The sequence below is a fragment of the Aethalodelphis obliquidens genome, unplaced genomic scaffold (assembly GCF_003676395.1).
Source record: "Aethalodelphis obliquidens isolate GAN/ISIS:26980383/991018 unplaced genomic scaffold, ASM367639v1 scaffold32, whole genome shotgun sequence".
In the NCBI taxonomy this organism is placed as follows: Eukaryota; Metazoa; Chordata; class Mammalia; order Artiodactyla; family Delphinidae; genus Aethalodelphis; species Aethalodelphis obliquidens.
This window is the reverse complement of record NW_020837976.1, coordinates 13139997-13160495: the sequence shown is the minus strand read 5'-3', so window position 1 is coordinate 13160495 and position 20499 is coordinate 13139997. Positions and strand designations below refer to the sequence as shown.

Sequence of the window (20499 nt, the reverse complement as noted above, 5' to 3'; positions counted from 1 at the left end):
GTGTGTGTGTGTGTGTGTGTGTGTGTGTGTGTGTGTGTGTGTGTGTGCAGGCCTGTGTGTGTGTCTATTTAGGATTCCTTTTTACGCAGCTCCCCAGCACTGGAGTCAGAAACACAAATGTCACTGAAGATTCCTCCCTGCTCCATATTCATCCCTCATGTTCAATCCGACCCAAGCCCCCTTTTTCTCACACTGATACTTCCTCTTCTTTCAGCTCTGTTCCCGCCTGACCTCACTTCCTGTCTGGATGTTTTCAGTGTCCTTTTAGGTGCTCTTTCCAACAGTCTGACCCCCACCCCTCTGCTTTCCCCTCTGCTGTCAGAGGGCCTTTCCACAACTTTGGATGAACTTGACTTTGCCCATCACGGCACATCCACTGGTTATTTGTCTGAGATACCTTGTCATTTCTGGCACTGACCTGTAGTATCCAAAGGATGAACTTGGTCCTTTAGAAGGGAAAATATTTGAAAAACCAGATTGTTTTCTTAAGACCAAACTGAGGTCCAATCTGCTCTGAGTGGAGTTTGGCTCTTTCCCAATATCTGATACTTGTCTTTAATAGGAAGAAAGCAATCTACTATTGGGAACAGTTTAGAACTAACTACCTGTAATGTTGGACAAATGCTTTCGAGAGCTGAGGGCAGTCTGTGTGGATGAGAAGGACCCATTTTGTCCCCATCTCCCAAGTTAAAGCATGCATCCATCTGGATTTTGAATGTGTTTTGTAATTGGGCTAAAAGTATTTTCAATGAGAAATGTCTCACTTCTGAATCCATGGCCATCATAATGCAATACCAGATACTTGGTACTGTTTCCAGCAACCTATAACTGTGAGTTGGGAATGCTTAACTTAGCAAAAACAAAAGGTAAGGAAAGAAACTGCTGGAGTACAGAGTAAAGAAACCAGAACAAAGAGGACAGATACCTTGGGAAGAGACTGAAAATGATGTCCTCTTGCAAATGCATGAAATGATTAGTGATATTTAAAATAATGTTCTATCTGGTAGGAATGTGCAAGCCTTATTTGGATCCTGATTCAAACAAAAAGAAATTAAAACATTTTTGAAACAATTGGAAATTTGATATTTGATGATTTTTAGGAACTCTTATGAATACTTTTAGTTGTGATAATGGTCTTGTCATGTTAAAAGAAAGGGTTCATATCTTTTAGAAACACATACGGAAATATTTATGGATGGAATGATGTGTTATCTGGGATTTGCTTCAGGATAATATGGGAAAGAGGAAGTTGGTGTGAGTAGTGCTGAAACAAGATTGGCCAGTAACTGTTGAAGCTGAGTGATGGGTACACAGAGGTTCATTACACTATTCTACTTTCATAGGTGTTTGAATTTCTTCATAATAAAAAGGTTTTTTTTAGAGTATGATGTTTTTATTACTAAAAATTGTGATGAATTTTTACCTAAAATTGGTGGTCTGCATGAGCGTAAAGGGGTTTATGGAAGCTGAAAGTTTGAGAAATGCTGCTGAATGGTACATGGTCTTAAGTAGAGGGAATACCCAATTCCCAAAGCATTTCACAAAGAATAGGTTGGAAGAAAAGAACAACACGTCAGGTGAAGTTGTCCTCAAGACATTGGTTAATAGAGGTCTTCGTTGTGAGTTCCATTGTCCTGGAGGCTATAAGAGTATTTCCCATGTAGGGGTAGGCGTGGGAGTAGAGAGACTAAAGACATCAGCTTCTAGTTCCTTCTGAGGAATAAATAAAACGTACTAGAGTGGGTTTGGGATGCATTAAAATGACTGTGGTTTGAGAAAATACCTGTTGATCTACTTCCTGATAGAATCTGCAATGTTTATACATCTATACAGAGAAGAAAATTAGATCTTCAAAGAACTAAGCACCTGGACAAGCTGTTTTAGTTGAAGGAAGTGCTTTCGCAGAATTTTAACTACATTTATGCTTCTGTGCCTATATTTAGGAATTGTATTGAAAGAAGTGAGGAGACACAGTCCTACAGAAATCCCTGTTGCATCTGTTGCAGAAATAGCCCTGAGGGCCCCCCACTGCCCTGCAAGGTTAGCCTCCTAGCTTGGCACCCAGACATGGAGCCTGATAGCCTAGGTTTGAATCTCATTTCTACAACTGACTAACTCTCTGGTCTTGGGCAAACTACTAACTTACTCTCAAATTCTCAGTTTCCTTATCTGTAAAATGAGTGTCATAATAGTATCCACCTGACATGATTGCCAGGATCAAATGAGAAAATGTCAGAAGAGCCTTTAACTCAGTCCCTGGCCCACATGCAAACTGTGAACTGTGATTCCTCACCTCTCCCTGGTCTCTACATTAAAAAGGCAGATCTTTTTCTGACTTGCCGATATGCACCTTCTGCCTGATTATTCTGGCTCTTTTCTTTGGCTTCTAGCACTCTTAGGCCCAAATTTGCAGCCCACTTGTAGTAACTGAACAGCATCGTCTGACAGACATTCCCGTGTGCTCATCGTATTGCTGCTCTATCAGCTGTTTTCCTTGTCTTCTTCCTTACTTATCGTGGTCATTTAGTCCATCCTTTATTCTGTGTATTTTTCTAAGCTGTCTCAACTTTTTTATGGAGCAAGGGAAGGGGTAAATTACTAGCTAAGTAAATAAGTGATCCATGGCTGAGGCCAGGGGAAGAGAGGAGTCGCGGCGGGGTTGGGGAGGACTCTGATGAACGAGCTCCTCCAGATGGGGAGGGGGCGATAGAAACCACTCACTGGACCTCTTCCAAACCATTCTTGCTTTATGCCTTCCTTGGTATCCACCATGTCTGCTACCACTTTTTGTTGTAATAATGGGCCGGGAAACCCTCAAGAACAAAAGTAGGCCAAGTTGCCTACTTGTTTTGGTGACAGGATTCGGTGGGAAAATGGGGGCATCTCTCTTCCCACTACAAACACGGAGCCCCTGGATTCAACCTGGTTTTCTTCCATGACTCCGTGGCCTCTGTCCACGGGTGCTTGTGTTCCAACTGCAGACAAAGGCTTTCCCGGGAAGGGGCAGCGTTTTCCTGGCCAACAGGATGCTGAGTGCTGACAGGCGCACAGTACGCACCAAACACGCCGCTCTCCTCTGCTGGGGTCAGGAAGATGAGTCACCTCCACCAGCCGCGGGGACTCAGAGCCTCAGATCTTCCCAGCAATGTCCTGGGCTTTTGCAATGTGGAATACTGCAAGGGCTTTTTTCAGGGATCCAGCTGAGGCCTCGGTGACCGATTTCTCCCCTACTAACAACTGGGGAGGAAACTGCTAACTAGAGATAAAGATAAGAGAGTTTCTGGTCTTTTCAGTACCAGACCTTGAAAGTGAGGTGTCCCCGAAGCACACACTAGCACAATTCCCCCAAACTCCATGCTTGCCTGCCTGGAAGGTTTTGTTAAAGAAACAATACCCTAAGTGTGCCCACTCATTACCATTCTCTCTGAAATTCGACGCCGCTATTTCTTTGCTTATGGAGTGGCGGAGGGCCAACCTGTGGCTCAGCCTCAGAGGCACACAGGCTACAGGGGCAGAAGGCAAGGCAGAACTCCAGGGAGGGAAGGCGTCAGTGGGTCTGGGGGCAAAGGCAGCCCTCGCGGTAGCACTGCCTGGCCAGGGCCCTCCGCAGAGAACACTGTGGGCGCTCTCTCAGAAAGCTGATGTCCTAGGTCTACAGTGAGGTTCATCTTTTAATTTGTAAGAAGCCTTTTTATTTACCTTTTTTTTCTTCTTTAACCTTTTTTCTCTAATTTAGTGAATAGGGAAAAAAAAATCCAGTATACAAAAAGTCAGATATAGACACGAAAAAGCACATATGGTATATTGCTAAGTGAATTTTAAAAATCACAAAACCATAGGCAAACCCCATTTTTTGTAGTGACAAAAGAAATCAGTGAGAAGGAGTGTGAAATGATTCATGCCAGGGAGTTAACAGTTGCCTCCTTTGGAGAAGGGTGTGGATTTAGGGAAGGAGTGATGAAGGAGGGGAAGTTTTTACCCTGAAATTTTGGAATTTTTGGAAAGAACATATAGTAATTTTAAAAGAGCAAAAAGCTCAATTTAGGAGCTCTGGGTTGGGAGTATTTCCCGCAGGCAGAGCTCAGGCTCGTCCTTGAGGGTGGACGCTCCTCCCCATGTTGCCTCGGTCCATGAGGGAAGTCCCCACCTCCCCACCCCACCCATCAGCATGCGGGACCCTCTCTGCCCCGCTCCAAGTCAGGAATGCTGGCTCCTCCTGACAGCGCAATGACTGCACTTAACGGAATGCAAACGGTATTTCCATTTAATGCTCACGTCGCTCCTGTGAGGCGGGTAGAGCGGCACGTCCACTTTACGCCCACGGAACCTGAAGTCCAAGAGGAGAAACGGCATGGCTACCAGCAGGCAGCGAGGGCAGTGAGCCAGGCCCCTCCATCCAGGCCCAGGGCTCCTTTCAGCCCCTGCTTCCTCTGGCAGAAGGCTGGCCTGGAGCTACCTGAGGAGGGTGAGAAGGAGCACAGGGTCTCTGCCTGGATGTACCACGAGAACGCCGAAATGACCATGCCAGGACTGTTCCGTGGCGGTTAACTCTGTGTGCAACCTGGTGGCCACAGTGCCCAGATATCTAGTCAAACAGCAGTCTAGAAGTCACTGTGAGAGTATTTTTTAGATGAGATTAACATTTAAACCAGTGAACTTTGAGTAAACACTTTACTCTCCATAATATGGGTGGGACTCATCCAGTCAGTTGAAGGCCTTCAGAGAAAAAGATGGAGGGCCCTGGAAGAGAAATTCTGCCTTCAGGCTGCCTTTGGACTCCAGCTGCAACCTCAGCTCTTCCCTGGATCTCCAGCCTGCTGGCCTGCCCTTCACACTGCAATCTTGCCAGCCCCACAATCACGTGAGCCAATTCCCTAAAATGAATCTCTCTCTTTCTACATCTACATGTATACACACATCCAACTGGTTCTGTGTCTCTGGAGAACCCTGAGCAATATACTTTCTCTAAAGGAGAAGACTGGGTGGACACATTTCTTCTAAACCACCTTTCACTGCCATCACCACGCCCAGCAGTGAGGCTTGCGCGACTTACACGCTTCACAAGTAATTGAGTGAGAACCAACAACTAGGCGGAAAATGCTTCATGGCTTTGCCAGATATGATATTTATTTAAACTACTGCTTTGTTCCCGTCTAAGTCATTGGATCTAATGGAAAAGAACAGAAACTGACTGGAGTAAATCAAGGGTGGGAGTGATGAGCGGTGAGGTACCTTCCATTTCTGAAGAGTCTGTGACCCAGGATCATTCCAGAAACTATAGCTTCTGTTTTGTCTTTTAAATCAGAGTAAACGGGGACTGGCGGGGCCAGAAGCAAAGCTCTAAGCCAGGCACTGCTTCCTCTCCCTCCCACCCCATGCACAGGTCCCTCTGTAAGGAAGGGCCCAACCCCATTCTGTCTACACACACCCTCACCATGGGCAAACACTTCCTGTTACCTATACACAATGCTGAGACCAGCATGAACTCATTTAGGTGCCTAGCAGTATCTGCATTTTACAAGAGCTGGGCCAAGAACTCAGAGAAACAGCTCCTAACTGGGGAGCATCACTGCTCCAAGTTTAACCATGAAGGAGACTGAGGCCCAGGGATATTGGGCTGTCTGCCCAGGGCTGCACAGGAGTCATGGTCCAAGCTGGTCATGAGGCTGCCGGGAAGGAGAAAGGTGTCTGGGAGGATGTGCCCTGGCTTCTCTGGAATCCTCATTCACCAAGCCTCACCACTTCTTGAGGAGCAGATCCTGATGAAGGGATGGAGACTTGGCATCCTGGTTTTACCGCAGAGCTATGTCCTGGATATGGAAGACTGCTTCTTAATTCCCATTTAAATTTCTGGCCTAATGTCTCCTTTCAAATAAGTTGTGTCCAACACAACATTTCATTTCCCACAACGTGGCGAGCTCGTTCCTTGTCTGCTACAGCTTGGAGAGTTCCCTTATCCCTCAGCACTCAGCTTAGCAGTTACCTCCTCCAGAAAGCTTCCCTGTCCCTTCCCTGTCACACACACACACACACACCCGCTAGCTCTGGTGGTCCACAGGCTCCATGCTAGATGCCTTGCATGGTCGCCAGGCTGAGCCCCTTAAGGGCAGGGAGCCTGGCACTGAGAGCATCTGGCACATGGTAGAGCTTGGTAAACATTTGATGACTAAACCACGGAGAGAGTAGAAGTGAGTACACTAGGGAATATTTCCTCTTTTAGGGAAAAATGACTAGAAATTACTAATCATCTTGCGTGATACATAATGGGCATTCAATGCTTAGAGAATAATTCTTAAAAGTAAGAGGGTTGTGCTCAGAATAAATACCCCCTGACTTAAGTTATGCTGTGGGGATACTAGGCAGTCTCACTGTAATTTCTGGGTAAAAATGTCAATGGCCATGAGGAGAATGTTTTCAATTTTAAGTTTTCCTTCCATACCTTTTCCAAAACCACCATAATGTCTTGTTGCTTATCTAGAATCAAGTAATTAGCACAAAATTTAGCCCCAAATTATGTATTAGAGGTATTTTAAACTTGAAATTGAATATGACAGGATTCCAGAGGCCTGCCAATTATCTAGGATAAGTAAGATCCACCTGGTGTCAAACTTTCCAGTTAATTCAACAAATTCAAAATCACTTGGTTTAGACATTAGGCAACATTGTGTTTGTTCCCTTTCATTCATTCATCCATTCATGTGGGGAATGGAAGCCTTCTGCCATAGGAGGGTTAGTAAGGTGCTCTAGGGGATAAGACATCAACAAGCAAGAAGGTGGAGGTCAGAAGTCCACCAGTGGGTGGATGGGCGTGCACGGGCTAAACCTAAAAACATAGCTTAGACTTTTGATCAAATGGTGTTATAACCATCAAGGAAACCTAAGTTAAAAAATATACAAATAATGCTGTGATTAGGAGTAGGGCCCAGTAGGGATGAGATAGGCTAGATCTTGATGAGAAGGATGCTGAAAAGGAAAGGGAAGAACTTAACGTATGGAAAATTTTCTTTGGCTAATAGCTGCCATTCCATACAGGCGACAAAAATAAATCTGTAGCATTCTTGACGAATAAAGGGACAAGCAACGAGATGGGCTGCACAGGGGCTGGCCCCCAGGCCAAGCTGGAGGAAAGGCAGCCTGGGGCCTGGGGCAATGACTCAGGCAGGAGGAATGTGGCTCAGGCCGCCTGCAGCTGTGATAAGGAGGACAGGATGGGGCACAGCAGAGGACATCCTGGAGCAGCCCAGCGACTTTCCACATAGGAGCTCATGTAGAAACCCCGGGCCTGAAAGAATTCCAGCCCCCATGCCAGGCGGAGTCCTGGAATGCGAACAAGGGGAAACGAGTAGAGATGTAACCTCCATCCCCAAGGCCTGGTGGAGAGAGGGAGCGGAGCACAGCTGAGGTCCAGTGTGCTGTGCAGACAGCCTCGTTCCAGACCCAGCTGGCTCCTGCCTTCCAGCCTTGCAGCCCTGAGCCGTGCTGAACACTTTCCAGCCTAGCCTGGGACGTCCCCATGCTCTGCGCCTTCTAACACTTGGATTCAAACCTCAGGCGTGTTTCTCCTACCAGCTGGTTTTGTGCCATATCTGTATAATGCTTGTGCCTTAATTTACTTACGATGCTCCCTTTAGGGGGCTTACATTTTATACATAGCCTCTGCCCGCTAAGCAAATATCCTTGTTCATAAATTACTCTCACCTGAACCCCCATACCCCTTCCCCCCCCAGACACAGAGGGTCCCTGGGCTTCCTTGCAGCACTGTCAAAACCCTTCCTGAGCATCGAAGGGCATCCACTCCCCAGGCCCCCGATGGGACCAGGCACAGGGCACGCTTTCCCGCTTTGGAAGCAATCTCATTACTAGGCAGTGTAAACCACCGGGATTTCCCAAGAGGAACAGGTCCCTGCTTCGTCAGGTTTCTGTGCTCTGGAGCTCAGGCCCCTCCCCCTACAACCTCTCCTACACACGCTTGGGGGCTGGGGTTCTGGCCCATCCTTCAGCGAGCTCCCTGCTTCCCCAGTAAAGTAAAAGATCATCCTATTAACATCCTGGTGGTAAGTCATGTTGCTTGCATGTACCTTGATAGGATGTGATGAGAATTACACTTCACCTCTGTGGTCTTCCTTCCAAAACCCAACAGGCCCACTCTAATTATGAGAAAAACCTCAGACAAATCCCACCTGAACAACACTCTACAAAATAACTTACCAGTACTCCTCGAAACTGTCAAGGTCATCAAAAACAAGGAAAGTCTGAGAAATCATCATAATCAGGAGGAACTTAAGGAGACATAATGATGAAATGTAATGTGATGTCCTAAATGGGATCCTGCAGCAGAAAATGACATCAAGCAAAAACTAAGGAAACCTGAAATAAGGTATGGAGTTTAGTTAATAACAATGTATCAATATTGGTTCATTAATTCTAGCAAATGTATATAAATGTAACATAAAAAGTTAATTATCAGGGAAACTGGGTGTGGGCTATGTGGGAACTCTGTACTATCTTTGCACCTTTTCTGTAAATCTAAAACTGTTCTAAGAGAAAAAGTTGGCTTTAAAAAAAAACGGCTTTTTTTGAAAAGTCATTCTACAACCCCCGATAGAGCAGCAACTGCTGAATCCCATATCACTGAAGAAAATCTTACTTGTGGATCCTAAATGCTGCCTTTCAAACTATAGACATGATAAAGTATCATTAGTTACCAAGTGAAAACTCACCCACTTTAACCTTCTTTACTGCTATTTTAAATATCTATTATATATTCAAGATATAATAATTAAGAACCACTATTACTATGTCCTTTAAAAATTCTGGTTTGGGGACTTCCCTGCTGGCACAGAGGTTAAGAATCTGCCTGCCAAGGCAGGGGACACGGGTTTGAGCCCCAGTCCGGGAAGATCCCACATGCCGCGGAGCAACTAAGCCCGTGTGCCACAACTACTGAGCCTGTGCTCTAGAGCCTGTGAGCCACAACTACTGAGCCTGCTCACCTAGAGCCCGTGCTTTGCAATAAGAGAAGCCACCGCAATGAGAAGCCCACGCGCCACAACGAAGAGTAGCCCCCGCTTGCCGCAACTAGAGAAAACCCGCGCACAGCAACGAAGACCCAGTGCAGCCAAAAATAAATAAATAATTGATTTTTTTTTTTTTAAATTCTGGTTTGACTTATTTCTGATTCAGAAAGTAATATGTTACATGGTATGACTTGAAAAGAAGACATTGTTGCCAAAATTATTTCTCCCATAAGAAATAGTATTATTTGCAAACTTCCCATAAAAGCATTTTTGCTGACTCCACCACATTCTACCTTGTAGGAATTGTGATAACGAAGCAGTAATTTCCGGTAGTAGTGAGGTGCCATACACCCCAAGCAAGAAGATTCCATATATTATTGTGCGTATGTGAAGTCTGGTCCATTCTTTCTTGGAGTAATTTGTGAAGTTATAAATACTTGTTACTCTGATTTCATCCCTCATTTATTTCTTGTGCTGTTGTTGTTTTATGGGGAATGGGAGGATTTGAGAAGGGGAGAGATGTTATCCGGGGGAAATTTGGGGAGAAGCTTTTCTTGTTCTCGGAAGAAATATCTCAAACATAATGCTAGTGCCTTGGCTTGCCTATGTGTGGCACAGAGCACATTATGACACCATCATGGAATCAACTTATGGCAGACTCGGTTGAATGGAAAATCAACGGGCTGGCAAGTGCCTTTGAAAGACTGAAATACGCACCATGAACCCTGTCACGCAGTCCTGCCCCGCCGCTAAAATCCGAACACCTCCCTGTTTTGTTTTACCTGCCATCTAGTCTTTTGGGCTTCCTCACACCCCAGTCCTGGCACCCATTTTCCCCCCTTTGTCAGCTGCTCCCTGGTTTCATACCCTTCCACTCTGTGTGAGTTGGGACAGAAAACTTGGCCCAAAAGGGTTAGGGCAGGGGCTGCTGGCACAACTTCCACTGAGTCCCCTACGTGCCCAGTCCTCTGTCAAGTGATCCTCCCCGTCTGTTTCGTTTTGTTAGCAAGGGCTTTGGCATTTCAAAACGAATCAACGATTAGAAGGCTCACAATACAATCAGCCAATCAAAAAGCTGCAGAGCAACTGAGTGACTTCAACATCTTAAAGCTCGTTTCTGAGCACTGCCCACACCCAGAGCCTGCTGAGTTGGTCTCTTTAAGCAGTTTGCTCACTTCCCTTCCACTGGTAACTGGTACTCAAAGGATCCCCAGTTTAAACAAAATCTGACTGGTCTGCTCATACTTGGAGGTCCTAGCGCTGCTTACTTTCATGAAACAAAACCTTCAGTTGCCCAGAGCCTTCGGCGATTCCACGTTGGCTACTCACAGGGCACAAGCTCATGTTGAGACAGGCACATTGTCTGGTTGGTTCCATCACCATTCTGTAAATTCTGCCAAATGTTGTTTGCACACAGATTCACCCCCATGCTGACGAAGGAGAGTTAGTGACTGAGACTATGTCTACCATGTCCCAGGGCCAGGCCTGACAAGGAGGTGAGAAGTCTGGATTTGGAGGCCGAGGATCTGGGTTTGCACTCCACACCTCTGCTTACTAGATAGGTAAAGGATAGGTTAACGGGAATGCTCAGAAATCTTAATGTGCTCATCTGAAAATGAAGGTAATAATCCCTGTGTGTTGTGGAGCTTATGTGAAATTTCATGTCAATGTGCTTTGCGAGGTGCTACAGATAAGAAGTGCTTTAGTATTCACGGTATAAAGTTTACAGAGATGCTTCCGAGCAGGCTGAGGTAATATGCAGGCAGTTTCAGAACTGTCAATTTCATTACGAGGTTAAAAATGTGACTCTTAAGGCCTTCCGTGCCACTTGGCTACCAATTGAATAGTAAAAAGGAAGTTGAGAAAACCATGGCCGATTGGTATTTGCAGAAATGTTAGTAGAGGTGTAGGCTTTGTTGTTAGACAAAAAAGCTCTTGAATTGGTCAGGGCCAAATGCAACCTTCACAACCTGTCAATCTATCAATCTAAGCGAGAGAAAAGATGGGTAGGACTTGATAAGGACTTTGCAAAGCTCCAAGCCTTTGAAGCAGGTGAGTGGGAAGCCAGCAACAGTGCTGAGGCCCTCTGCCGCTAATCAGGCTGTGATCGTCATCAGTGCTGTTCAGCCTTTTCATTCTCTGAATGGTATCTTTTGATGAACTGAATTTTAATTTTGCTGCCCTTTTATTGATCACTGTATTTCTTGTACAGTTAATGGGTTTTTTTTGTGTGTTCTAAGCAATCATTGCCTACCTCAAGGTCATGAGGATATTCTCCCATGCTCTCTGCTAAAAGCATTTTGGTTCCCTTTTCTATTTCAGTTTGTTATTCATCTTGAATTAATTATTTTGAGTATGATGTCAGGGTTTAGATAAATGTATTATGACATGCATCCATCATTATGGTATCATACAGAGTATCTTCATGCCCTAAAAATCCTCTGTGCTCTGCCTATTCATCTCTCCCCTCCCCCCAACCCCTGGCAACTACTGGTCTTTTTACTGTCTCCATAGTTTTGCCTCTTCTGGAATGTCATACAGTTGGACTCATACACATGAGGTAGCCTTTCCAGACTGGCTTCTTTCACTTACTAATATGCATTTAATTTTCCTCCATGTCTTTGTATGGCTTACTAGCTCATATGACCTTAGCCCTGAATAATATTCCATTGCCTGAATGTGCCACAGTTTATCTTCTTACCTACTGAAGGTCATCTTGGTTGCTTCCAAGTCTAGGCAATTATGGACAGAGCTGCTGTTATCATCCATACGCAGGTTTTTGTGTAGACGTAAGTTTTCAACTCCTTTGGGTAAATACCAAGGAGCGTGGTTTCTGGATCATATAGTAAGAGTATGCTTAGTTTTGTAAGAAATTGTCAAACTGTCTTCGGGAGTGGCCGTACCATTCTGCATTCTCCCCCGTGAATGAGAGTTCCTATTGTTCCTCATCCTTGTCAGCTTTTGGTGTTGTCAGTGCTCTGGATTTGGGCCATTCTAATAGGTGTATTGTGACAGTATTCACTTTTTAGTGTATAGTCCTATGTTGCATAGAATTTTTTTGACATATAATTTACATAGAGTAAAAACCTTTTTAATGTGTACAAATCAGTTGTTGTGCAACCATCACCACTATCTAATTTTAGAGCATTTTCATCATCCCCCAGAAGAAACCTGTGTCCATTAACAGTCTCCATTTCTACCTCTCCTGGCAACCACTGTGCTGCTTTCTGTCTCTACAGATTTACCTATTCTGGATATTGTATACAAATGGAATCATGTAATATGTGATTTTTGCATCTGGCTTCTTTCACTTAGCATGTTTTTGAGGTTCATCCATGTTGTCGCATGTATCAGTACTTCAATCCTTTTTATGGCTGATATATTCCATTGTGTGGATAAACCACATTTTATTTATCCATTCATCAGTTGGTGGACATTTGGGTTGTTTCACCTTATGGCTAGTGTGAATAGTGCTGCTATGAACACTCATGTACAAGTTTTTGTTAGAATAGTTTTCAGTTCTTTGGGGTATATATCTAGGAGTAGACTTGCTGCGTCATTTGGTAATTCTGTGTTTAACTTTTTCAGGTACCATCAAAATGTTTTCCACAGTGGCTGTACAATTTATATTCCTACCAGCAATGTATTTCCAATATTTCCAATATTTCCATATTCTCCCCAACACTTGTTTATTTTCTGGTCCTTTTTTGGTTTGCGTTGCTCTAATGACTAATGATGTTGAGCATCTTTTCATTGGCCATTTGTATATATTTGTTGGAAAATGTCTGTTCAAGTCCTTTGCCCATTTTTTAAATTAGGTTCTTGTCTTTTTGTTGTTGAGTTATAAAGTTCTTTAGATATTCTGATTGCTGGACCCTTATCAGATATATGAATTGCAAATATTTTCTCCCATTCTGTAGGTGGTCTTTTTACTTACTCTCTTGATAGTGTTCTTTGGTGCACAGAACTTATAAAATTTTGATGAAGTCCAATTTATCTATTTTTTGTTGTTGTTGTTGCCTGTGCTTTTGGTGTCATATCCAATAAATCACTGCCAAATCCAATATCATGAAACATTTCCTATATGTTTTCTTCTAAGAGTTTTATAGTTTTGGCTCTTACGTTTAGGTCTTTAATCCATTTTGAGTTAATTTTTGTATATGGTGTAAGGTAAAGGCCCAACTTCATTCCTTTGCATATGGATATACAGTTTTTCTATCACTAATTGTTAAAAAGCCTGTCCTTTCCACATTAAAGTGTCTTGACCCTTGTTGAAAATCAACTGACCATATATCTAAGGGTTTATTTCTGGGCTCTCTACTCCATTTCATTGGTGTTATATCTGTTCTCATGCCAGTACAACAATTTTGATTACCATAGGTTTTTAGTAAGTTTTGAAATCAGGAAGTGTGAGTCCAGCAACTTTGTTCTTTTCAAGATTATTTTAGTGATTTGGAATACCTTAAGATTCCATCTGAATATAAGCCTGCGTTTCTATTTCTGTAAAAAAAATGCCATCGGGATTTTGGTAGGAATTGCATTGAATCTATATGTTGATTTTGGGAAGTATTGCCATCTTAACAATATTAAGTCTTCCAATACATGAAAATGAGATGTCTTTCCACTTATTTAGGTCTTTAATTTCTTTCAACAATGTTTTGTAGTTTTCAGCCTGCAAGTCTTTTGCCTCCTTGGTTAAATTTATTCCTAAGTATGTTATTCTATTTTATGCTACTTATGCTACTGTAATGGAATTGCTTTCTTCATTTTATTTTCAGATCATTCATTACTACCATCATATGCATGATTCCAACACACCATAAACATAATTCCAACATCCCTCAATCTGACCCATTTTTTCAAATGGTATTTTTTAACTTTAATTTTTTAATTTTTGCTGCTAGTGTATAGAAATACAATTTATATTTGTATATTGACCTTGTATTCTGAGACCTTGCTGAATTCACTTATTAGCTCTAGACAGTTTTAATTCTTTCTTTCCAATTTATATGCCTATTTTTTTTGCCCTATTGTCCCAGTGAATAGTGAGCTCCAGTGCAATGTTGAAGAGAAGTGATGAGAGTGAACAGTGTTGCCTTGCTTTCCATATTAAGGTGAAAATTCCAATATTTCATCATTATATATGATGTTACGTATAGGTTTTTTTTTTAATTACCTCTGTCAGGTTGAGAAAGTTTCCTTTTATTCCTAGCATGCTGAGAGTTTTTATTATGAATAGGTGCTGAATTTTGTAGACTGCTTTTCCTGTATCTACTGAGATGGTCATATGATTTTTCCATTTTATTTTGATAATATGATGAATTATGTTAATATTTTTAAATAAAACAACCTCACATTCCTGAGGAAAAAAACGCTAGTTTTTGGTCATAAAAAAAAATGCTAGGCTCGGTTTGCTAGCATTTTGTTAAGGATGTTTGTGTCTATGTTCAAAAGGGATATTGGTCTGTGGTTTTCTTTTCTTGTAATGTCTTTGTCTGGTTTTGGTCTTAGGGTTGGGGCTGGCCAAAAGTTTTAAAAATTGGGAAATGATTTTCTCCTCTATTCTCTGAAACAGTTTGTGTATAGTTGGTATAATTTCTTCCTTGCAGGTTGGATAGAATTTACCAGTGAAACTATCTTTGACAGAAGTTTTCTTTGCAAAAGGTTTTTAATTGCACGGTCAATATTTAAAATCAGCATGAGGATCTTCAGATTCTCTATTTCTTCCTGTGTCAGTTTTGGTAAGTGTGTTTTTCAAGGAATTTGTCCTTTTTATCTAACTTAGTAATTTTTACCATAAAATTGTTCAAAAACCCTTTATTCACCTTTATTAATCCTTTATCTCTGCAGAATTGCTAACAATAACCCCCTTTTAATCCTGATGTTTGAAATGTGTGTTTTCTCTCTTGTTAACTTACTCAATCTGATGTTATTTTCTATCAGCCTCAAGGAACTTGTTTAGCATTTCTTGTAGTGTGAATTTGCTAGAGATGACTCTCAGCTTTTGTTTATCAAAAAATGCCTTTATTTTGCCTTAATTTTTATAATATATTTTGGTAGTTTATAGATTCTAAGTTGCAGACATTTTTTTTTCTTTCAGCACTTAAAGATTTTCTCTGGCCTTATTGTTTCCGATGAGATGTCAGCTTAATTTTGTATGCATATAATAGTCTTTTTTCTTCTGGCTCCTTTTTAAATTTTTTTTTTTAACTTTGTTGTCAGCATTTTGATTACAAAGTGACTGGGTGTGATTTTCTTTATGTTCACTCTGCTTATGAGTTGCTCAGCTTCTTGGGTCTGGGGGTTTATATTTGTTTTCTTTTGTTCAACCATGTAAATCTTGGCTGCCTCCTGCCCACACTGTCTTCCTCTAGAGCAGGCCTGCTCTTCTATCTACCTATACCAGACTAGGTGTTTGCCTCAGCTGGGGCTTTTGGCTCAACCGTGGGGGGCTCATTCCTACCTGAAATTCAGTTAATCAGGGCTTCCTCACATCTACAACCTATTCACCAAATAGAAAAGTATGATTCTTCGTTCATGTAGATTTATTTTGTTGTTATCATGGTAGTGAAGGCCTTTTGCATTCTCCTTCATCCTAATCCTGAAGAAGAATTCAGGGTGTTTATTCTTATTCGCTTCATTCTAGATACATGAGAGATTGTACTTCCTGCCTCATAAGAGTTAGGTGTGGCCATGTGACTTGATTGACCAATGAAAAGTGAAGTGTGACTGTTTCTGGGTGGAATATTTAAGCCTGCGTGTGATTGGACACCATCACTTCCCTCTGTGTGGTAAGCTGAATAATGGCCCCCCCAAAGACGTCCTCTTAACCCCTGGAACCTGTGAATATGTTACCTCACAGGACAGAAAGGATCTCGCAAGTGTGATTAAGGATCTTGAGATAAGGAGATTATCCCGGCTTCTCCAGGTGGGCCCAGAGTAATCACAAGGATCCTCACAAGAGGGAGGCAGGAGAGGCAGAGCGGAAGAAGATGTGACGATGGAGCAGAGGCAACAGAGAGAATTGAAAGTGTTCCACTTCTGGCTGTGAAAGTGGAGGAAGGCACACAGGCAGCCTCCAGAAGCTGGAAAGGGAGGGAAACAGATTCTCCCCGAGAGTCCTGCCGACACCTTGACCTTAGCCCAATGAGACCCATTTCAGACTGTGACCTTCATAACTGGAAGACAATAAATTTGCATTGTTTTCAGGCACTTAAGTTTGTGGTAACTGGTTACAGCAGCAATAGGAAACCAATACACTCTGTCCCAACAACGGCAATGCTCCAAGTTGGGGAGCCTGTCAGCCTGCATTCCTGAGTGAGTGACACAGAGCAAAGCAGAGCCCCCAGCCAACCATGGCATACCTGGAGTATGAGCAAGAAGTAAAACTTTGTCCTTTTAAGCCACAGAGGTTCTGCAGGTATCTGCGTTTACAGCAAAGCTACGTGTCAGTACAAATCCCACACAAAGAATGTAACTCTATACAACTCTGCTGTGGGACTTGAACATGTTTTTCAGTGGGGCCTGAGAGTTCAGGCCCCTAGAAGTGATGAAATATTTGGGCTATTCTGACAGGAACATCAGGAATGGTTTAGAGTTAGTTCAGCTAGTCTGTTGAGGACCTGGTGTGTCATAGCTCCTCAGTGCCACAGAGGACACACACAGAGATTCAGGATGTTCTGCTCTTTCACGAAAGGAGAGTAATTGGAAGGAGAATCTCTGCAGGCAGGAAGCCCAGAAGACAATACAAGGTGTGAATTCAAGTGTACTTCAGAGAGTTTTGGTAACAGTGAAGAAAAGTTACTATGGGGAAGAAAATTTGTTGAGAGAAAACAGCCTCTTTAAATCAGTAATGAGTTTTGCTAGATAATGCTGTTCAGAGGGACAGAGAACTGAGGTCTTCACTCTACTTTTGTGAGAACAAGTCAAATGACAAGAACAAAAACAGAAAAAACAAGCTGAACGCATAGGCTTCTGCAAGCAGGTATGTGTCGGGGTCTCTCCTGGGACCAGGACACATATAATCCTATAACCCCTTGGTCTGTCTGTAGAAGAGGACAACAAATGTTCCCAAAGAGCGATTCTACACTATATAATGTAATTATGACTGCATTTTGAAGAAAGGATAAAATGTGTCTACTACATCAGTTTCTAAGGCAGTAAGGAGTGCATTACACTTTTAGAGATTTCTCTTAGGATTGAGGAGTACTAGCCCATGATAAGATCTAATGAATCATCTAATCTAATGCCCTGTGAGGGCTGGATGGGTTTTTTTTCTTTCTTTTTTTTTTTTTTTTTTTTTTGCAGTACACGGGCCTCTCACTATTGTGGCCTCTCCCATTGCGGAGCACAGGCTCCGGACGTGCAGGCTCAGCGGTCATGGCTCACAGGCCCAGCCGCTCCACGGCACGTGGGATCTTCCCAGACCGGGACATGAACCCGTGTCCCCTGCATCGGCAGGCGGACTCTCAACCACTGCGCCACCAGGGAAGCCCGGCTGGATGGTTTTGACCCTGACTCTGGGTCCAGGAAGAACCCAGGGGTGGGAGTGTGTTTTCTAGGTTCTGAAGTGCAAGATTCTAGGACTGAGTCTGGAGACCTTTCCTAGGGTGGGGTTGAAGGCAGCCAAGCAGGGTGTAACTAGAGGAAGAGTGTGAACCATGATCCTCAACGGGAGAGACGGGTAAAGCAAACACAAAGGAAGAGCACCACAGCGACAGAGACAGGAGGAGCCACTGAGAAGCAGAGTGCTCAGGACTGAAATTAGGGCGCTGGAATCCATTCCAGAGACTAAGTGGGATGCCCAGTGTGATAATGCCTGTCTTCATGAAGTGCTGGCCTCATGGCCTGGGGTAGACCTGGAGCTCGGAGAACCGGGAGGTGACGGGACTTCCTGAAGATGACATGGAGGAGGACCCTGATCCTCGTGGATATCCATCCGCTCTCCACTCTGCCTATGGGTCCACGAAAACTTTATCCATGAACTCTTGCTTATCTTATCTACCTCAGGGCCTTTGCACTGGCTCTTCTTTCTGGCTGGAAGGCTCTTACCCCACATATCTACTTGACCCACCCTGCTCTTCTGTCTTTTCTCAATGTCACTTCCCCCATGAGGCCTTCTCTGACTGCAGTTCTAACCTGCTCCACCCATCCTGTTACTGCGCATCCCTCTTTTTCTTTTTCTTTCTTTTTTTCTTCTGTGACACCCATCTGACCTTTGGTACACAGTGCATTTTACTGATTTACTCTGTTACTGGCTCATGGTCTATTTCCTCCTGCTTAAGTGCAAGCTCCACAGGACAGGACTCTGGTTTGCTTACTGATGCATCTCTAGTGCTGTACTGGTCCAGCACAGCCGAGGAGTTCTATACAAACCTGTTACATGGGTGAAATGGACATTTCCAAATATTATCCCATTGACAACAGCATATTCCATGACCAATTCAGGTAACTGACGGCCTAGCTATACCTTATATAACATAAATTAGGGCTGCCAGCACTATATGGGAGAATCTTGACACTTATTTGTGGCCTCCAGCTAAGTAGTATTTATCTTCTTTTAAAATACTGTGACCTGGGACTTCCCTGGTAGTGCAGTGGTTAAGAACCCGCCTGCCAATGCAGGGGTCATGGGTTTGATCCCTGGTCCGCGAAGATCCCGCAAGCTGCGGAGCAACTAAGCCTGTTCGCCACAACTACCGAGCCTGCGCTCTAGAGCCCGCCAGTCATAACTACTGAGCCCTCGTGCCACAACAACTGAAGCCCACCCGCCTAGAGCCTGTGCTCCGCAACAAGAGAAGCCACCGCAATGAGAAGCCCACATACTGCAATGAAGACTAGCCCCTGCTCGCTGCAACTAGAGACAGCCTGTGCGCAGCAACGAAGACCCAATGCAGCCAAAAATAAAATATAAAACAATATATATATAGCCTAGAGGGGAAGATGGTGGAAGAGTAAGACGCAGAGATCACCTTCCGCCCCACAGTTACACCAGAAATACATCTACACGTGGAACAACTCCTACAGAACACCTACTGAACGCTGGCAGAAGACCTCAGACCCCCCAAAAGGCAAGAAAGTCCCCACGTACCTGGGTAGGGCAAAAGAAAAAAGAATAAATAGAGACAAAAGGATAGGGACGGGACCTGCACCAGTGGGAGGGAGCCGTGAAGGAGGAAAGGTTTCCACACACTAGGAAGCCCCTTCGCGGGCGGAGACAGCGGGTGGTGGAGGGGGGAAGCTTTGGAGCTGCGGAGGAGAGCACAGCAACAGGGGTGCGGAGGGCAAAGCGGGGAGATTCCAGCACAGAGGATCGGTGCCGACCAGCACTCACCATCCCGAGAGGCTTCTCTGCTCACCTGCCAGGGTGGGCGGGGCTGGGAGCTGAGGCTCGGGCTTCGGTCGGAGCGCAGGGAGAGAACTGGGGTTGGCGGGGTGAACACAGCCTGCAGGGGGTTAGTGCACCACATCTAGCCAGGAGGGAGTCCAGGGAAAAGTCTGGACCTGCGGAAGAGGCAAGAGACTTTTTCTTCCCTCTTTGTTTCCTGGTGCGCGAGGAGAGGGGATTAAGAGCGCTGCTTGAAGGAGCTCGAGACGGGCGCGAACCGTGGCTAAAAGCGCAGACGCCAGAGACGGGCATGAGACACGCTAAGGCTGCTGCTGCCGCCACCAAGAAGCCTGTGTGCGAGCACAGGTCACTATCCACACCCCGCTTCCGGGGAGCCTGTGCAGCCCGGCACTGCCAGGGTCCCAGGATCCAGGGACAACTTCCCCAGGAGAACGCACAGCGTGCCTCAGGCTGGTGCAACGTCACACCGGCCTCTGCCGCCGCAGGCTCGCCCCGCACCCCGTGCCCCTCCCTCCCCCCAGCCTGAGTGAGCCAGAGCCCCCGAATCAGCGGCTCCTGTCTGAGCGAAGAACAGACGCCCTCCGGCGACCTACACGCAGAGGCGGGGCCAAATCCAAAGCTGAGCCCCGGGAGCTGTGAGAACAAAGAAGAGAAAGGGAAATCTCTCCCAGCGGCCTCAGAAGCAGTGGATTAAAACTCCACAATCAACTTGATGTACCCAGCATCGGTGGAATACCTGAATAGACAAGGAATGATCCCAAATTGAGGAGGTGGACTTTGAGAGCAAGATTTATGATTTTTGCCCCTTTTCCTCTTTTTGAGAGTGTGTATGTGTATGCTTCTGTATGAGATTTTGTCTGTATAGCTTTGCTTTCACCATTTGTCCTAGGGTTCTATCCGTCCGTTTTTTGTATTTGTTTTTTTCTTCTTTAAACACATTTTTAAATTTTTCTTAATAATTATTTTTTATTTTAATAACTTTATTTTATTTTATCTTGTTTTATCTTCTTTCTTTCTTTCTTTCTTTCCTTCCTTCCCTCCTTCCTCCCTCCCTCCCTCCCTCCTTTCTTCCTTCCTTCCTTCCTTCCTTTCTTTCTTTCTTTCTTTCTTTCTTTCTTTCTTTCTTTCTTTCTT

At 44.2% G+C, this 20499-nt stretch overlaps 2 long non-coding RNA genes across 2 annotated transcripts in view; one reads left to right on the top strand and one right to left on the bottom strand.

Moving 5' to 3' along the window:
* Window positions 1-95: 95 nt before the first annotated feature.
* The window catches only part of LOC113631353 (uncharacterized), a 32475-nt gene continuing 12071 nt past the window's right edge, over window positions 96-20499 (bottom strand). Inside the window, exons 2-3 of the long non-coding RNA XR_003437275.1 lie at window positions 8209-8328; window positions 96-3256 (exon numbers count right to left, since the gene is read on the bottom strand). This is a non-coding gene — a long non-coding RNA (uncharacterized LOC113631353). The remainder of the gene's footprint in view (window positions 3257-8208; window positions 8329-20499) is intronic.
* LOC113631354 (uncharacterized) lies at window positions 4883-14212 on the top strand. Its single transcript, XR_003437276.1, has 3 exons — window positions 4883-5207; window positions 8141-8377; window positions 14057-14212. It is a non-coding gene; the product is annotated as an uncharacterized LOC113631354 (long non-coding RNA).